This window comes from Camelus bactrianus, chromosome 13 (genome assembly GCF_048773025.1).
Source record: "Camelus bactrianus isolate YW-2024 breed Bactrian camel chromosome 13, ASM4877302v1, whole genome shotgun sequence".
Lineage (NCBI taxonomy): Eukaryota > Metazoa > Chordata > Mammalia > Artiodactyla > Camelidae > Camelus > Camelus bactrianus.
The window spans coordinates 73,186,897-73,205,592 of NC_133551.1; the positions used below are offsets into that span (position 1 = coordinate 73,186,897).

At 49.8% G+C, this 18,696-nt stretch overlaps 1 protein-coding gene across 5 annotated transcripts in view; it reads right to left on the reverse strand.

The window, feature by feature from the left end:
- PIK3CD (phosphatidylinositol-4,5-bisphosphate 3-kinase catalytic subunit delta) overlaps positions 1-18,696 on the reverse strand; it is a 47,020-nt gene that overhangs the window by 17,779 nt on the left and 10,545 nt on the right. The window contains exons 1-2 of one of the 5 annotated variants that reach the window (XM_074377472.1): positions 9,466-9,604; positions 7,548-7,662 (exon numbers count right to left, since the gene is read on the reverse strand). The exons of 1 other annotated variant lie outside the window; for it this stretch is intronic. The gene's annotated coding sequence lies outside the window, so the exon portion shown is untranslated. Of the gene's footprint in view, positions 1-7,547; positions 7,667-9,465; positions 9,605-18,696 lie in introns of those variants that run through there. 3 more of the 5 variants (XM_074377470.1, XM_074377469.1, XM_074377471.1) reach the window with 3 other exon arrangements.

Consider the following 18,696-nt stretch of genomic DNA (forward strand, 5'->3'; position numbering starts at 1 on the left):
CTTGTTGGCTGCCAGCCCTCTAGACAGTTCTCACAGTAAGCCACATCTCCCAGCCTGCACAGGAACACTAATTTCCTGAATCTGAATACAGGAACTCACAATCATTCTTGGTAATTTCATCTCACGGAAATAATCAGCACTCACGTATTATTGGATTTGGCATTTCGTATATATCACTCAGCCTGAGATATATTCGTTATTCAACTAGTATTTATTAAGTGCCAGGAATCGTGCAGGGTGCTGGGAACACAGTGGGGAACGAGACAGAGGCTCCCTTCCCAGGAGGAGCTTACATGCCAGTGGAGGAGACACAGTAGACCAGAAGGATGCTCCCACATTGTATCCACGTGGTGAAGGGCAGAGCATCAAGTGAAGATGTGATGAGAATAGCAGGAGGGGCTCTGCAGGGAGGGAGGCCAAGAGAGGCCCCGCTGAGGGGAGGACCCTGGAGTAGAGGACCAGAGGGACCCATCGTGTGCAGAGCAGAGCGGACAGAAGGCGGACCTCTGCCATTGGGGCACATGGGAGGGTACGGGGTGGGGCGAGTGCGGGGTGAGAAGGGTTGAGTTGGTCAGCAGGGACTAGCCCTGTAGAGCCTGTACAGGGGAAGCGCCTGGCTGTCACTCTAAGAGCCACACCCAGCCCTGGAAGGATTTAGGCAAGGGAGCCACAGGATCTCACTTGTGTGTGAAATGATGTCGCTGGCTCTGGCCTGGAAGGGCTGGACAGCAGCAAGCATGCAGTGGGAGACGGTGGGGTGACTCGTGCCACAGATGACGGTGGCTGGATCCAGAAGGAGGAGGGGGAGATGGAGTCGGAGAGAGGAAAGGAATCAAGATATACCCAGGAGCTTGGGGCCGGGTCAGATGGGGGACAGTGAGGGAAGAAGTAAGGACGACAGACAGATTTGGGCCGGGAGATTGGAGGCGTGGTGGGAATTTACCGAGATGGGAAAGTAAGGCAGAAACTGATTTGGGAGAGAATGAAACAGTGAGAGCTCCATCTCAGACAGATTGAATCTGAGTTGCTCACTGAACATCCCAGAGAAACAGCCAAGGGGCAAAGTCCCAGTTTGGAGCTCAGAGGAGACATCTTTGGGGTCACAGAGATATAACTTGGGGTTAGTGGGCTACACACAGATGTGGAGCCATGGGGATGGGTGAGATGTCCTAGAAACAGAAGGTAAATGAGGGCCAGGACCCCCCTCGAGGCACTAAAGTGGGATGGACCAAAGAAGAACCATGATCCTTCTCGCTCTGAGTCATCCATTTCTTGGGAGAGGACTTCTCTGTCTGTCCACATTTGAATCACTGATAAAATATCAAAGAAAACTGGACAAGAAGGTGCTCAGTTCCTTTCGCCTCCCCGCTTCTGGCCAGCACGATCCGCAGAAGAGCTGGGCGGCAGCAGAGTAAGCCCGGCTTGGGGGCTCCGTCCCCAGCCCCCTGCGAGTTGTTCCTAGATGCTCCAGATGCTTCAGGGGCACGCTCTCTGGCTCAGAGTTGAAGAACAGTTTCTCGGCTGTGAATGTCTGAGGGGTGCGACCTTCTGAGTCCTGACTGGCCAGCAGAGGAGTTCCTCCAAATTTTGATAAACGTATTTCTGCCCCCACCATCCTTCCTCGCCAGCAGCAGGGAAGGCTTCGGGGGCCCTAAGTTATTTTGAGAGAAAAGGGCAACCAGAGCCATGAACACCTCTTCGGGACTGGGAAGGAGGTTGCAGATAGTCCCCTGGGCTGGCAGGCCAGCTGGCCGGTGGCTCGTCCCACGCTCAGGACTGCGGAAGGATCCCTTTCGTCCCTGTTGAAACTCCACCGTCTTGGGGCTCTGAGCTGGCATCGCCTGAGCCTCTCGGACTTCTGCCTCTCTCCAGTGGCCATCACAAGTGTGGCTGACACTTGGACCAGGAGCTGCTGCCCAGCCTTCGTCAATGTAAAGACAGGCTTTTTGGTGCTATAGTCACATGTTCTGGGGAACAGCTTCCCGAGGGAACACGTGAGTCACTCTCAGATGGCTCTGTGCAGGGGATAGACAGGCAGCGGGGACAAGGAAGCTGTATCCTGCTTGTCAGAGCAATAAACATCCTCCTCCCTGAGGGGGTGCCCTGGGCAAAACATGCCATGTACCTTCGGATGGTATTAAAGCAAGAGTTGAGAGGTCCCCCTGGGCCACTCCTACAAATCTGTGTAGAGAGCTGTTCATGTGCTTAACCCAAGGACAGAACATCTGTCCCACGCCTGGATTTCAGAGCCTAAAGTTACAACCCAATTAACCCAAGGGAAGAAGCCTCAGTCACATAAACTTGTAGAAGTATCCACCGCCCACCCAGGCTGGGAGGATGCAGGAGCAGCAGCCACGTGACAAGGGGCAGGGCGGGCTTCCCGCCCACACTGAACAGGGCAGAGTCCGCACTGTGCCTCTTGACCTGAGTTTATTTTCAGGACTCCTCAGCCTCAGAGAGTCCTTCTAATCAAGTGTTGTTTCCCAGCCATTCTCCCATGGAGAATGAAGTGGACACTTCCTGTTGCCCAACTTAGGTGGACAGTGAGGGCAAGTGAGCAGTTTAGAAGCGGGTTAGAAGGTGCTTTAGCTGGAGAGCCCACCTCTCGGTGGAGCTCCTGGATGGTCACCCTGAAAGAGCTTTCCAGAAACCACAACCCTACTCTGGCTGCCAGAAGCGCCTTCAACCCCCACATCCTCCTGGAGACCCTGGGGAAAAAGAACATGGGGCCCCCTCCTCTGCCCAGAAGGCTGCAGACCCCAAGTTCTATTAATTCATTCACTCATTCATATTCATTCATTCAGCAAATATTTATTTCTGCACCTTCTTTGTGCCCATCGGGGAATGGGAAATGCACCATCCCTGTTCTTGCGGAGTTTTTAGTCTAACAGGAAAAGACCAAAAAGAGGAAAGAAACAATTGAATAAGCGAGATGATTTCAGAGAGAATAGGAGTTGGAATGTTTGCAGGGAGGGTCTCCTTTGGATGGAGGTCAGGGAAGGGTCCTCAGGTGAGATTATATTGGAGTTGAGGCCCAAACAATGAGAAGGATCTGGCAAAGATCTATGAATAGGCTTCCAGGCAGCTGAAATGGGAAGTGCAAAGGCCCTGAGGCAGGAGGCCAGGTAATGAGAGTCAAAGGCCCCAAGGCGAGACTGGAGAGATGACGAAGCTGACCTTGCGGGGCCCTGTAGCCTTGGTGAGGAGCCAGGCTTTGTCACCATGGCAGTGGGAAGTCACTGGATGGAGATAGCCTGATTTTATGCTTTATGAAGAAGACTGCTTTGGCTGCCATGAAGAAAACGGAAGAAAGGGAGGCAAGAATGGAGGTGGGAAAGCAAGTTGGCCAGGGCCCCAGGTCAGAGCTGGCAGGGCAGATTAATGAGGGGAGGCATCAGGCCCTACAGGCTGCAGACGGCCCCAGTTCTCAGCTCTTAACAGAGGAGTGCCTCTCTGAGGAGCAGGTGTTCCAGCAGCCTAGCCTGGAAGCCTGTATCCTTCACCTTCTTGAAAAGAATGAAGCCACGGGCCAGAAGGGAAACTGCATGGCTCAGGGCCCCCAACAGCTACAGTTTTAGGATAGACGTGCTGTTTTTTTTTTCCAAAATACAAGCCCTTTCTTTCCTTCTGTCCTCCCTCCCTCCCTCCCTCCTTGTGCAGGCAAGCGGCACATCCTAAAGACCATGTCCAGGATTAGGAAGGAAGGGCTTGTCTGGAGAGCTATCTGACAGCCCAGCTCCTGACACAGGAGAAAAATGGGTCAGAGCGGGTGAAGGATGGGATAGGATGAAATACAAGTAACATGAGGTGGAGGGATACAGCTCGGAGCTCAGAGGGGGAGGGGGTAGCTCAGTGGTAGAGGGGGTGCTTAGCCTGCAGAGGTCCTGGGTTCAGTCCCCAGCACCTTCATTAAAAGAAAAGGGGAAAAAAACACAAAGTAACATGAAATCTTGCAGCAGGCACCCCAATGTCTGCTTGGAAGGTCAAGCTGAGGACATGAACTGCCTTACTCCCAGGTTTCGTTGTCTACCCACTTCTGCTTCCCTCACCTCTTTTTTCTCCTCCCCTCCCCTCCCCTCCCCCTTCTTCTTTACTCCTTCCCATTTCATTTTTTATAGCTGATTTACATCTATCTCCCATTTTAAATGTGTCTTCTTTGAGTCCATATTATTCAACAGGATAGTAGCTTCTCATCTGAATATTTAAAAAAGAAAAAAAAATCCTCAACAGGGAAAACCAAGACTGGCATCAAAGAATGAGAGGTGTAGGTGTTTGGAAATTCTGTTCTATATGGAAAAAAGAGAGAGAGACTTCTGACTTCTGTTGCTGCCATCAGGACAAATGAGCCAACGACCCTGCAAAAAATTCTATCCTGTCTCTTGTGATGCTCAGTTCCTAGCCCACCCAGGCAGCCTCAGGCCTGCACCCACACAGAGGCCCCCCGACACCACACAGCAAAACCAGGAGGAAGAGCCATAATCTCCAATATGGTAATTTGAGGAACTTGGGAACTGTCCTAAGGAAGCAATTCAAAAGTGAAATAAAAAGAGAAAAGCTATATGCACCAAGATGTTCATTGAGGTATTGTTCGTGAAAGTTATAAATCAAAAATAATAAAGAAATGGCTAAGTAAATTATAATACATTGGCTTAATAAGAGTGAATGTAGTCACTAGCAGGGCACCTGTGCACATCACACAGCACTGCAAACAGACTCCACGTCAAATGAAACCAATACTGCACAGACGTATACCACGGCAACGTGCTTGTGGACAAAACATTTCAGAAAGCATAGACAAAAAGAAAACAGCTATCATGTGGGTGGATATGGATGTTATAATAACAACATTTAAATGTCAGTATCTATGGACGTTACGCAAGCACATGATTTTAAAAATTAATCAAAACTAAAAACACCTGCAGCCAAAAATTAGCAGTTCCCTGACCTCCACATCCAAACATGCTACCCCCAGTTTCAGCTGTTTCCTTGGGTATTTATCTCCGCATTTCTAAATATTAGGTCTATACTGATAGTTCTTGGTCTTCAACTTTTAACTTTTTTTTGCAGGTAATTAGGTGTATTTATTTATTTAGTTTTTTCGATGGAGGTATTGGGGATTGAACCCAGGACCTCGTGTATGTTAAGCATGCGTTCTACCAGTTGAGCCCTACCCTCCCCCCACTTTTAACTTCTTACCATAGAAGGTGAGTTTGTGCTTTCCTGCACATCGCACGTGCACACATCCTCTCCCCCATCTTCTGAATAGCTATATGATCATTTTTTGTTAATCAAACTTCAGTGCTTCCATTATTTTAACAATGTAAATATTATGATTTTATTTCCTTTCTTGTTCAACTTTTGCTACTCCTATAGTTGATTGCTGCCTTGTTTTCAATTTTGTTTTCTATGTATAAACATGTAATTCTTCCCCCAGAGTTTGAGGAAGAATTAATGACTAGTACATTGAAAAAAAAGCAAATGAAAATAGGAAGCAACTATCAAGTCCAGTGAAAACAAAAAGTTGAACAAGAAAAGAAAGATAACTGTAGTACACTATGTGGACTCCACGATGAAGAATCATGTGTGATGGCAAAACGGCTGGTATTGCCACCGAGTACTGGGCCCTACTTTGTACCCATGCTACTTCTGTACCAAGAACTCAACCTTGCAGCCCATCCCTGCTGTCATCACCATAACCATGGAAACAGCACATGCTTCATCCCTCTCTTCTCTGTCAAAATATAACACAGGTACATCTCATCAATGGATTCTAGGTCACAGGTCCTAGCTGCAGGGGAGGCTTGAAAGAGAGTACTTTTCAGTTCCCATGCTGGGGTAGGTGTTTTTTTTGTTTTTGTTTTTTTTTCTCCCTACTCTCCAGACTCAAAAAGTAAGATAATAACTGAAATATACAAAGTTATTTGGCAGCTGAGCCAAATGAGAAACAGGAGACAATGGCACATTGTATAACTGTTCCTCTTTCTTGGTTTACTCTCTCATTTTAGTGGAGCACATCCTCCAGTAGCTTCCTTGAAAATGGATACAATGGATGTGGGGGGGGGTGTATAACGTTTTTTGAAAATTTGCATGTCTAAAAAATGTCTTTATTCTATTATTTTGCTTGAATGATGATTACAGAATTCTGGGCTGGGAATTAATCTCCCTCGGAAATTTTAAAGAGTTGCTCCATTGTCCTGTAGCTTCTGGTCTTGATTTCGTAAAGCCCAGTGCCATTCTGTTCTCTGATCAGAACGTGGCCTATTTTCCTTGTGCTGGCTTTTAGTAACTTCTGTCTCTGGAGTTTTGAAAGTTCTTGGTGATGTCCCATAGAACATCTTTTACTTTGTCATAATGGATGTTTTATCATTCATTGTGCTGAGACTCTTAGTGTGGAAACTCCTTCAATTCCAGATTTTTTTTCCTGGAGTTTCTTTAATAAGAAACTCTAATCCCCCAACACAGGTCTACACAATCCATGGGTTTCATCTATATTCCAGGGAGCCCTGGGGTTCCACAGAAACACCCCAAGGCCCTCAGAAGATGGTGGGGTAGGACAGGGTGCTGAGTAGAAGGAGTTCTGGGCCAGTCTCTACTTGGACCACAGTGGCACTCTTTTTATCTGCTTTATAGGTTAAAATTCTGCTTAATACTTTGATCTTTTAAAAGAGATCCACACTAACAAAGATGTTTGGAAAGTACCGATGAAGATCTAGAAGAAATGAGGTTGGGGTGGGGAGAAAGCCTCCAAAGATGACACCATGATGTACCCCCACACCCCACCCAAACCATCAGAAAGGATGGGAGCTACCCAAGCATCCATGTAAAGAGGACAGCGCTGTACACCCACAGTACATATGTACTCACACAGCCAGCAAATGGGACTGCTGGTCTACCAACCTGGGGCCTTGCTACCGGCTACCCAGCTACCCCCAGACACCAAAGGGGGATAGTTAGCCAATACTCAGCCAACGTCAGTCTCTGGCCTCAGTTTCTTCATTTGCACACTGAAAGGACTACATTCATCTTCCAAGCTAATGTCCTAATGTCCTAGAGGTTACAAGGAGTGTCCCTTTACTGGTACAGTGACTGCCAACTCTCTAGAGGAACAGAATGTCCCCACCTAAGGACTCCCTGAGAAACAATATCAAGTTATGGAAATCCAATCTACTTCCTTCAGAAAAATGTTTTAATATTTCTCTCCCCAAATAGGCCAGCCTAAGTCTGCCATGAATAGCGTAAGTCAAATACCAAATGCTGCAGCTTAATAATGGTCTCCAGGACTCCTCGGAGCAAAGTCATCCCTTCCTTCCCAGGCTACAGCATCCCTTTCTTGGGAAGCTGGCTGAGGTCCAGTTCATGTACCTCCTCGTCGGCAACTAGCACAAAGTTGGATCATTCCCTCCCTTTTGGCATTCTAGTCCTATAGAGAAGTTCTCTTTTGGCTAGATAGTCAGGGAGGATGGATTCCATTCAAATTCTTAACCTATCTATGAAATAGCATCTCTTCTTCCCCCCAACCCCCATACTGCCTCCTTTGCCCAACCTACCTCTCTGGAATGGTCCAAGAGAGACCAGCAGCAAAGGCCCCTCTGCCTGGCAGATTAAAGATGCTTTGGAATCAGTGAGCATCATTCCGCCCTTGCCTGACTCTGAGCTCCTTATCTGTCTGGGAAAAAAAAGAAAGAAAGAAAAAAAATGTTTTAAAAGAGAGTCTCAGAAACCTTCTGTGCCTTCTCTTACAGGACTTTGGTTCAAAAGCGACTGTTTCACTGAGGTTCCCTTTTTGCAAACCAGTCACATTGTGCTGGATGGGCCTTTTTCACCATCTGTGTCAATGCCACCCCCAGCTCCCTTTGGTGGTACTGAAGCAAACCACAGGAGCAATTCCAGTGCCTAAAGCAGGAATTTATATACATATAGATGACTCAGATCATTTTGAGAGTTGTTTGTTGGTTTTGTTTGGTTTTTGAAAGCAACGTGAGTGATCTGAGCCAAGTCTGGGTTCGAGTTCCATTCAACGGCTGCAAAAAGCACGTCTGTGAACTTGAGGTCCCCACTCAAGACCCAAATCACATCATAAAGGAAGATTCATCCCTGCATGCTGGAGACAAAAAGGAAGGGGATGTGGGGAGGGGTCCACCCACTCACTGCATCTGTGGTGCTTCTTCCCCAACTGTGGGCGGCTACGGGAAATAATCTGACCCCAGAGAGAGAAAGACACCTGAGCTCCGGAAGCCCAGGCAGCTGAGTTCTAGCAGCAAGACACGCCCCTTCCTCCAGTATCAACCCACTCCCCCAGCCCCCAGCTACCTGCACAGCAGAAGACTCTTGCCTGGACCCCCCCCCACCCCCACCCCCGGCTAGGCTGCAAAGGGCTCCCTGAAGAGCAGGAAACCTAAACCACTGACTGCTCCATGAGACAAAAGCCCAGTTCTAGGAAGCCATTGGAAAAGGTGCCATTCCAAGCACACATTTCCCAAGGTCCAAGCTGGAATTCTCGCTGCTGCCAGCCCAATCCCTGGAAGGATACCCTATGGACCCCGCTGCAAGAGCCCAGGAACATGGGCCTGGATGGTCCCTCCACTCAGCATGCAGGGAAGGACGGCAAAGACTTCCCAAGGAACTGCCATCAGTGTCAGCGACAAGAGCTAATAAAGAAATAACTTCCACTGCTGACCAATGGAGTTAATTAACAAGAGGCCAAAAAACATCAGCTCAGTCACCGGGAAAAGAGACAGGATCACAGAGAAAGCACTTTCAAAACGTGAAAAGACAAAGCAGAAAGCATGATGGAGCCGAGGGAAAGAAGAGTTAGAGAAGCAAGGAAGGACTTAGTCCTTAGGAATTCAGGTCAGGAAATAGGGAGTCGGGACAGAATTCACAAGAGGGCAGCCAAGGAGGAGGCTCTTCCCCGGGAAGAAGGTACGTCTTCTGTTTTGGCTCTCATGCTGACCGGGACCTCAGGAGCTGGGTCTGCCGCCCTCTAGCCCACTGGGTTCAAGGGCAAAGCTTTGGGAGGCAATGCTAGGAACGGTCAGAACGCAGGATGCTCCTTCCCGATTCCAGGGCAGGGGGAGGGGTAGGCGCGCACCGCAACTGCTCGATCCCTGACAAGTAAACAGCTTGCCCTGTATAGGCGCGCGTCCTCGTCCGGAGCCCAGCTGAGGGCCCAGCTCATCCCATCAAGGGCGGTAGCGGGACACCCGGGATTCCCGGCCCCCCAAGCATAAAAGGGATGCAGCGGGATGAGAAAAGCCCACACCAGAGAATTACAACGCGAGAGCGGCCCGCTGCCTCGGCCTCCCGAACGGGGTCTGGTCCTCCCCAGGAACGCGCCCGCCTCTCCCAACCCCCACGCTCCCGGGCCCCCAATCGCCCCAGCCAGACAAAGCCCGGCGCTGGGCGGGGCGTGCACGGGGGGGGGCACTGGGACCCCGCAGACGCCCTCACAGGTGGGCTCCGTACCGGGTGTCGGTGCCGGGGGCGGGGCCCGGTCTCCCTGGAGACGGTTGCCCAGGGGACGCGGCGGGCGGGTCCCGGGGCGACAGGAAGGCGCGAGCCTCCGGGCTGTGGCGCGGGGCCCGCGGGGGCCTGAGGGCAGGCCCGCGGCGCGGAGCCGGTGAGCGGGGCATCCGCGGAGGGGCGCGGCCCTGGGCGGGGCCCGGACAACGGGCCGGCGCGGGCGGGGCCAGGGGGCGGGGCGTCCCCGGGTCTGGGGCGGGGCCCGCCGCCGTGCGGGCACTGTAGGCAAATTCTCACAGCCCCAGCCAGGCGAAGCTCTGGAGAGCAGGCGTCTGATCCGCGCTTCGAGGACGCCGCTACAAATCCTCCCCGATCCCCGCTGTCCTGGGCTGGCTGCTTGGGTTTGCGCCGGGAGCCGGGAGCCGGGAGCCGCGAGACTCCGCTGGACCTCCGACCGCTTGCGCACGCTGGCCCTGGACCCACTTCTGCTTTGTTAACCAGAGGATAGAAAATGCCTTTTGCAAAGTGAGCGAGGGCTGGTCGTCTGCCAAACTGCTTTCCGCTCCGGGTTCCCAGGGAATCACCATAAAGGGCAGGACACTGGACCGGTGTCACTAGTCGAGGACTGTGGCCACCGCAGTAACTGGCCATCCCGGGCTCTGTGCTCAAATCCAGTGTGCGTGCTGTTTCCTGGCCGCTGGGCATCCCTTTTCATCGGAGTTCCCCTTACATGTCAGATTTAGAAAATAAGTGGGTTAACCCGGGACTTTCACGTTACACCTATTCATCACAATGAACTATGCGTGCTGGCAGAGCATGCGGGCAATAGAGCGGTAATCCCCCTGCACTTTGCCCATGAGCTGTAGTTGTTATCCAGGCATCACATTGTAAGGTAGGTATTGTTCTCCCTCGGGTTGTAAATAAAGCTTAAGATTAGAGGGCAAGGAACTTAAACACACATCTGCACTCAATCCCACAGCCTCTTAGCGGCAGAACTAGCTTTGGAACCACTTTGGTTTGGTAACGGGCTTACATGCTTCTTGTCCTGCAATGTCCCAGGTCTCCTCGAATGTTCTTTCGGGTCCACAGCCCAGGACTTCAACCTTTGCCACAGTGGAGCACGAGAGGAGGGAAATGTGAGGTTCAGAGTGAATGACAGTGTAACACCGGGGCGGGGGTGGGGGTGGGGACAGACGTGGGGCGGAAGAAAGTGATGTGAGGAACAGCTCTCCGTGGTCCTAACTGCTCCACCTGTCTCCACACCACTTCCATCCAGTGTTTCAGGTGAAGTGCCCAAGGCAGGGGCCCCCACTCTAGCCGGAGGAGCCTCCCTCCCCACCAGCGTCACCGAAAGCCTGCGAAGAGAGGAAGGAGAAAAACTCGGCTAGAAGCTCCCGGGAATCTTGAAGAAGCTTGGGATGCGCGGACCAGGCGTCCGGGTCGTAGGAGGTCCCGGGACCTCGAAGACCTCTGCGTCCCCGGCCCCAGCACTCCTGTCAGGGTCAGGGATCCGGGCGCCCCAGACATCTCAAGAAGAGAAAGGGGGTTCAGATAGGAGGATCCCGTACCCAGACGTCACACAGACATACAAAGACATACACTTCCATGCACGTTCACACACACACACTCGAGCACAGTTAAGTAAAACAAAACACACAGAGACGCACACTAAGTCACAAGAGACCAAACACACACACAATTACTGTATGTAAAGACACACAATGACACAGACGCCGGGACCACAGATACACACTGAAGTTCACTGTCTACACACACAGCGCAGCCGGCTGTGCACTTGGCTGACAGTCTCCGGAGAAGGCGGAGCCTGGGCCACTGGGCAGGGACCGCCCTGCACCCAACCCAGGGCTCCACCCGCTGGCTTCCTCCACCCTCCCCTTCACTCCCAGGGAGGGGAGCCTGCAGCAGAAGACTGTCCCCCAGCTGCTCCTACCCGGACTCAGCCCCAGGGTAGGGGTGGAGAGACAGGACCGCCCTTGACCCACAGGACCAAGGTTTCCCCAGGATGAGAAATAAGTTCACAGCTGGACCCTGGGTGGGCAGACAGAGGCTGGGAGTGGCTCTCTGACAGCCACTCTGACTGGAGAGGGGTGTTATCCCTAACAAACCTGGAAAGGATAACAACCCCACAGAGCCAAGCTACCAAAGAGATTTTCCAAGGGGCAGACAGGCTTTGGTGGTTCCCACCTCCATAGGTGTCTGCCCTTCTTCCCAGGGGCCCTTTCTCTCCAGCCTGCGTCTGATTGAAAGTCAAGCTCAAAGACAGGTCCCCATCAGCAGTGTTCAAATTGGGGTATTATTTTCCTCTGCAGCCAAAAGAAAAACCCAAGTTTCTCTGAAATGGCAAAAGCCACAAAAAACATCCCACCTGTAGTCATCGATGTCCTGGAACTGCACTGACAAATTTTGGAAAGGTATACAGTGTAATAAATTGGGAGCAAATTATGTGAATTAATTCAGATACATGGAAAGTCTCTGAGAACAATGCCTGGCGTGTACACTAAACACTGAAGGAGTGCTTGCTCTCACAGACGGGAAACAGACACAAAGAGATGCAGTGGCCTGCTCAACGTCACACAACTAATTAGTGGCAGAGAGAGAAGGAAAATCAAAGTCTCCCGATTTCCATGTGCCAAGCTCAGGTATATTCAGTCCTTTCTGAAATACAAGTGAGGGTATCAATAGATTCGTTTGGTGGAGAAATAGTTTCACAGCTGTTAGAAAAAAATAAATAGGGAAATTTGATTCCCTCTCCTCTACTAGCTGTTGCCAAAAGGAGTGGCTCCTCTTTATAAGTTCCCACGCTTGAGGCAAGAAATCAGATGAGCCTTTGTTCCCTACCCATGAGAGCCCTTGTTACAGGCAACAGGCCTGGAGGAGGGAAGTTTATTTGCTCCATTCGTCACTCCCACTTCTGTCTCTCCTTCCACTTGCAGGTAAGCTCGCTGATGCAATGTCAGCTCCTCTCGGCTGCGCAGTGACATCCCAACGGCCAGCCTTCCTGGGATTCTGCTTGGCTCTTCCCCCTCACACTTGGCACTCAGCATTGCCAGGGGCTCCGGATATCTCAACCCCAAGTACGCCACTTTGGCATATTGATTCTTTTGAATAAAAGTAGTTGAGAAACAGCCAGTGCACAAAGGACACTCTGAACTTCTCTGTCCCCTGAAAGCAGGAGATAAATCTCCCACGTGAAAGGTACCTTCCTTACACCAGAAGGTGGGAGGCATCCTGACTACCAGTGACAGGGAACTTAGAGCCAAGGAGGCTGTGTGTACGAGCAAACCTGGTATTTCCTCACTAACTTACTACCCCTAGCCCAGTCCCCTTTGTCTTGTCAATTCTTCACAAATTAATTGTCTAAAAGGTATAAAAGCTTCCTGCTCTGGTGACTTCTTTGAGTTTCATATTTTGGAGCTTCATATTGGGGGGGGGGCTTCTGTATGTACATATATATTTATATGTTTTTCTCCTGTTAATCTTTTTATTACAGGGTGGAGGGAGGTGCCCTCAGCCAAGAACTTAGAAGGGTAGAAGGAGAATGATTTCTCTTCCCTAGCATTTGTAGGTGTGGTCAGATAAGAAGCTGAGTAGGGACAAGACTAGGAAGGCTCCAGTTGGGGAGTTGGGAAAAAAATAAGATGAAACTAACAAGAACCAAAATGAAACCAGTTAAATGCTGGTTTTAAGTTCTATTAGGCACAGGAGGACTCTGGAAAATAATCGTCTTCAGAGGGGGAGACAGTTTCCCTAGTTATTCACATAATCCTCCATCCTTTTGTTCCCCTGATCTTTTTCCTCTTAAGGCACAAGGATGAGGGAACCTAATTACAAGAGTGTCTAGTTCCTGCTCCCCTGCCATCTTTACAGATTTCCACTAATCTCAGAGTCTCTCACCCCCAGTTAACTCAAAAAGTGGCTCATCTGTAGTTAAAAAAGCAAAGTTAATTAGAATCTGGAGATTCTGTCTTTTTTTTTTTTTTTTTTTTTCCCAATTCCCCAAGCTAAGACCAAAAAAGTCTGCCTTAACTGAGGCTTCCAGAGTTTGTGACCTGGGAGGTTGCAGATTAAAAAAATGATGCTCATGTCTGCAATGCAATGCCCAAAGTATTCGTGGTTGCAGGGAATCTCCAGGCGAAAGGTAGGAGCACCAGCCCTGGAGTTAGACCTGGATTTGGATGAGTCTCCTAATCTCTCCAGAGCGGTCTCCTCCTTTGTGAAAAGAAGAACCAGCACACAGCACTGACTTGGCCCACAGAGGTGGGATCGATTGGACAACGCACGCAGGGGGCTTCTAGCCGCGCCTGGTGGTGGGGCACCCGGTTATACGCTGCATTTCATTGCCACCACTTCCTGTGAGTTTTGGGCTTCCCGTTCCCACGTGGTCCTCGCGGGAGGACACGATGTCTTGGACTTTTTTGTACATTCTAGAGAAGAAGAGCTATTCCTTTGTTCGTGGAAAAGGTCAATTGTGAATTTTTATTCCAAGAAAATTAGAGTAAGGGGATAAATTGGGTGCCAGAACAACAGGGGATTGTGTGAGTCACACATCAAGGCTCATGAAAGATGCCCTGGGGACTCGCGAAACCCATTTTCTGGAATCTCCTTGGGAAAGCGCTAGATGTGTCTGCGAAGCCGCTGAGAATAAGAAAATTCAACTAAGGCTAGGGCATTTTTAAAAGTTGGGTCTAAACTTGAAGAAGGTAAAAAGAATGGATCTGGCAATATTTGATCAAATATATTTACAGAGCTGCAGCTTAAAGGTAATTTAGTTAAGACGGTGGTGGGGGGCAGGGGGCTTGCCTGAGTCTCACAGTCAGATCCATAGCGATCAGTACCTGAGAGATACCAAAATGGACAGCAGCAACGGCAGAGGGGACAGCAGCTAACATTTTCTGGCTCATACCACATGGGAGGCACCATGCTAAATGCTTTACATCGTCCATGAAGCTTTTAAAACGTAGCAGCCAGTTCTCATCGAGGTGGCATCTATGTCTCCTCCCCTTAAATCTGTGTGGACTTGGGACTTCCTTGACCAAGAGAATATAGCACAAGGGATGCTAAGTGACTTGGGAGTTTAGATCATAAAAGGCCATACAGCTGCCAGTTGGAACCAAGCTCCAAAGCTTGCTCTTGACGTTCTGAGCATCAAAGAAGTGCCACCACCCAAAGCTGCCATGCTGCGATGAGGCCCCAGCCAGAAAGAGAAGCCATGTGCAGGCACTCAGGTTGACAGTCCCATCTGAGCCCAGCCTTTGATTCATCCCCACCCAGGCAACTAGACATGAGTGAAGAACCCTCCAGGTGATTCCAGCCCTCCCTCCACCTGCTCACAAAAGTAATGGGCAGGCCTTTGAGAGTCCCCCCTGCTGACCCCAGACATCACCATCCCAGAGCACAGCCAAGATGTCCTGTCAAGTCCTGTCTGCGTTCCTGGCCCATGGAATCCACGCACATAATAAAACAGTTGTTGTCGCTCAAACAGACTAGAGAAAGGCCTATTTAGAGATTAGCCAAAGAAGATGAGCATAAATTAAATCAGGAAAGATGTGGGTCTGACATGAGGAAGAACTGCTTGACAGTCAGAGTAGCCAAGACAAATCTTGCTGTTGGAATCTGAGGAGCCCCTGTCCCTGCAGGGGAAGGATGGGCTGGTGAAAGGGTCCCTGTGTCCTCGTTCCTGTTTCATCGACTAGTTAGATGACCATGAACTAGGGGGTTTGACCTCACTGGCCTTGCTCGGTTCCTTCATCTGCAGTACAGAACCCAAGAGGCCGAACACTGAGGGAAGGACATCTGGATATGAGACGATTAAAAGCTCAGGCTCTGGAACAGCCCGATGTGGTCTGACACTCCACGTGGCCTCAGCTAGGGGACCCTGTGTAAGTCACCTGACACTTCCACGCTTTAATTTCCTCATCTGTAAAATAAGTCTGCTAATCATGGAGGCGTCCTAAAGACTAGATGGATGCAAAACATAAAGCATGGGGCTGGACACGTGGTAGGAGCACAGGAATAATCAAAAAGCGAACCATCAACAAACAAAACAGTGGTTGCTTTATATCTCTAAGTCTGATGTGGTTTTTATGTAGCAACAGATACCTAGAACTTTGATTACCTTATTAAGTCCTCAAAACAATCCCACAAAGTAATTATTGTCATCATCTCCTTAAGGAAACTGAGGCCCAAGACTTACCTAAAGCTACACAGTAAGTGGCAGAGCAGGGATCAGAACCCACCTTTACCAACAACTAAGGCTGCTTCTAACAACGAATCACCCACCACTACAGGGCACACGGCTCAGTTTTTTTATGCGTGATATGCCTATTTTATCGTGACCCAATCCTGCCCCTCAAGACAGTCTAATGAACCACCTGGAAAAGAAGGGGTCTCCGGTGGCTCTGTTGGATGGTGTGACCCAGTGCCCTGGTGGGAAATGGTCAAAACTACTGGGAGGGGTCGCGGTCCTGTTCTAGTCAATACTCTTCTTAATGACAGGAATGAAAGGAAATTCAAAAACTGGCTCACCAATTTGATAGAAATGCAAATGGAATTCACAAATACCCGAAGAAAGAATTTGTAAAAATTACTCTAACAGAAGTGGTTAGATCTGGTAGAACGAAGTTCAAGGCTATATATGGTTACATGTTAAGGTCCCCAGTTATAAATACAGAGTAGGGAAAGATGGAAGAGGCTGCAATAGAGCAAGGAACCCAGAGGACTCAGAGCTGACCCAAAGCTCATTCGGAAGCAGCACTGGAGGCCCTTCCTGAATGAGCCAGCTGGGTCCTGGCTTTCATAAGGACCGTCTCCACATGAAACGGTCTCCAGGTACTTGCCCCTCCTGGTATCACACCTTTGTACAGCCCCCACCCACATTTTAGCAGGGTTGGTCTATGTGACCAAAAAAATATAGCAGAGTGATGACAGGTCTCCTTTAAGATTAGGTTATAAAAGAGCATGGGGCTTCAGTCTTGTGCCCAAGAGAGTCTTTGTCTCTCTTTCTCTCATCTTTAACTCTGGGGTAAGCCAGAGGCCATGTTGGAAGGACACTCAAGCTTCTGTATGAAAAAGCCCACATGGCAAGGAACTGAGATATCTAGCCATCAACAGGTGAGTCACGGAAGCCTGCCCACAAAAACCTTGGCAGGTGTCTCAGCCACATAGACCTGCAGCCCAGATTCTGATCCACGGAAACTGTGCAATGGTAAGCGTTTGTTGTTTTAAGCTGCCAAGTTTGGAGGTAACTTGTTACACAGCAATAGCTAACTAATACACCACCCATGGCTGCTGTGTTCCTTGCTGTGTGGCCCAGCACCTGCTCTAGGCTTAGGATAGCAGGGGTGCCCTCAATACCTGTGACTGAATAAACAGTCAGGACCAACAACCCCTCCACTGTGATTATGAGTCAGACACATTTCTAGAGAAGAGGCAAAGGGCCAAGTGAAAGAAGCCAGCCACAAAAGACCACATCCTGTATGATTCCATGCATCTGAAATGTCCAGAACAAGCAAGTCCACAGAGAGAAAGCAGCCCCGTGGTTGCCTAGCACTGGGGGGCCTGAGGAGGGACGGGGAGGGGCTGCTAACGGGGATGAGGTTTCATTTTCAAGTGATTAAAATGTTCTAAAATCCATTGTGGTGACAGCGGCACAATTCCATGAATATACTAAAAACCACTAAATTGTATACATTAAATGAATTTTTGTAGTATGTAAATTATATCTCAACAAAGCTTGTGATACCAAAAAAGGGGGAAGAGGAAACCAGGTGATGTCACTGAGCGGGGAGTGGCATCAAGGGCAGATGACGCCCCCCAGGACGAGGGAAGGCCTCGGGGTGCTCACCAACCCCGTGCCTGGAGCAAAGAACACGGTGCTAAGGTCTCAAGGAGGCTTACCTTCACCTCGGCGCTGTGGTGGGCTGCTCAGCGCCAGCCTACCCACTTGGCAAAAGGGGGCCTGCCTGTTAATCTTACAGGGTCTCAAGCCACGTGAAGTCCAAAATGCAGGGCCTGGACCATTCCAGCCACCTGTGATCTACAGCCGGCTCTCCGGGTGGGCTTTCCCACCTGCCGGAGCCAAGGCCCTTCACACAGAAGGCGAGGGGGCACAAAACCACAGGCTGCAGCCATCCCGAAGGATGGGTGGCCTCCTCAAGTGAGCCAGTCCTCCAGCGAAGTCACATGATTCAGGAAGCTGGTCCCTGCTGAAAGCCCCCAAAAGCAGCAGTGAATTTAGGTCAAAGAGAAGGATTTAAATGGCTCAGAGTACGCTTATACATCGTATCTAAGAAGCAGTCAAGACTGGAAATAGAAACAGCTTCAAAGCAGACCTTGAACACGTGGTCGGGCAAGTGTGTCTCACAGGGGCTTCAGGGGGGTCGGAACCCCTTGCCCCTCTCTGGCCTTTGAGGTCAGTTTCAGTGTCAGAATCTCACAAGGCAGAGAAGCCAGTGGTAGAACCCAAACAGCCCTTCAGTGCAGAGCCTAGGACGCACCCGGGACACCCAGGAGGCCAAGGAAAGTACCCACAGAAATGTCCTCGTTGGCACCTTTTTCTGGGGAGAAGGTCTATGATTTTTCAGCAGATTTTCAAAAGGATTTAAATCTGAAAAAAGGTGGGGAGTTTATAGCTCAGTGGTAGAATGCCTGCTTAGCAGGCACTAGGTCCTGGGTTCAATCCCCAGTACCGCCGTTAAATAGATAAAGAAACCTAATTACCCCTCCCCCCAAAAAAGAAAATCTGAATAAAGGTTAGAAACCATTGAGTGGTGGAGTTCTAGGCAGATGGAAGATGGATGTTTTTCCTTCCTTTGGCAAACCTGTATTTCTTACAAACTTCACAACTAGCTTGTATCAATTCTATACAATTAAATACATATAGTATACATGCACACACATTTATAAAACACATAGGGCACATCTTGAAAATGTGGGCATGCATAAGCTAGGAAATCACAGCCTATAACACCGGGGAGATGTAGGCCACCCCCATCTCAAGACCTCCGAATCATATCTTTTAAAATTGCAAACTCTACTTCCTCTCTTCTGTCCTGACCCCAAATTAATCACACACACACACACACACACACACGCACACACACACACACGCGCGCGTGCGCGTTCAGGATCGCAGTGGAGTTGGTCATAACGTCACAAGGCTCTCAGCTACTTGGCAGTTTCCTCCATTCTCCTGGGAGCCGCTCTGCCACGGGC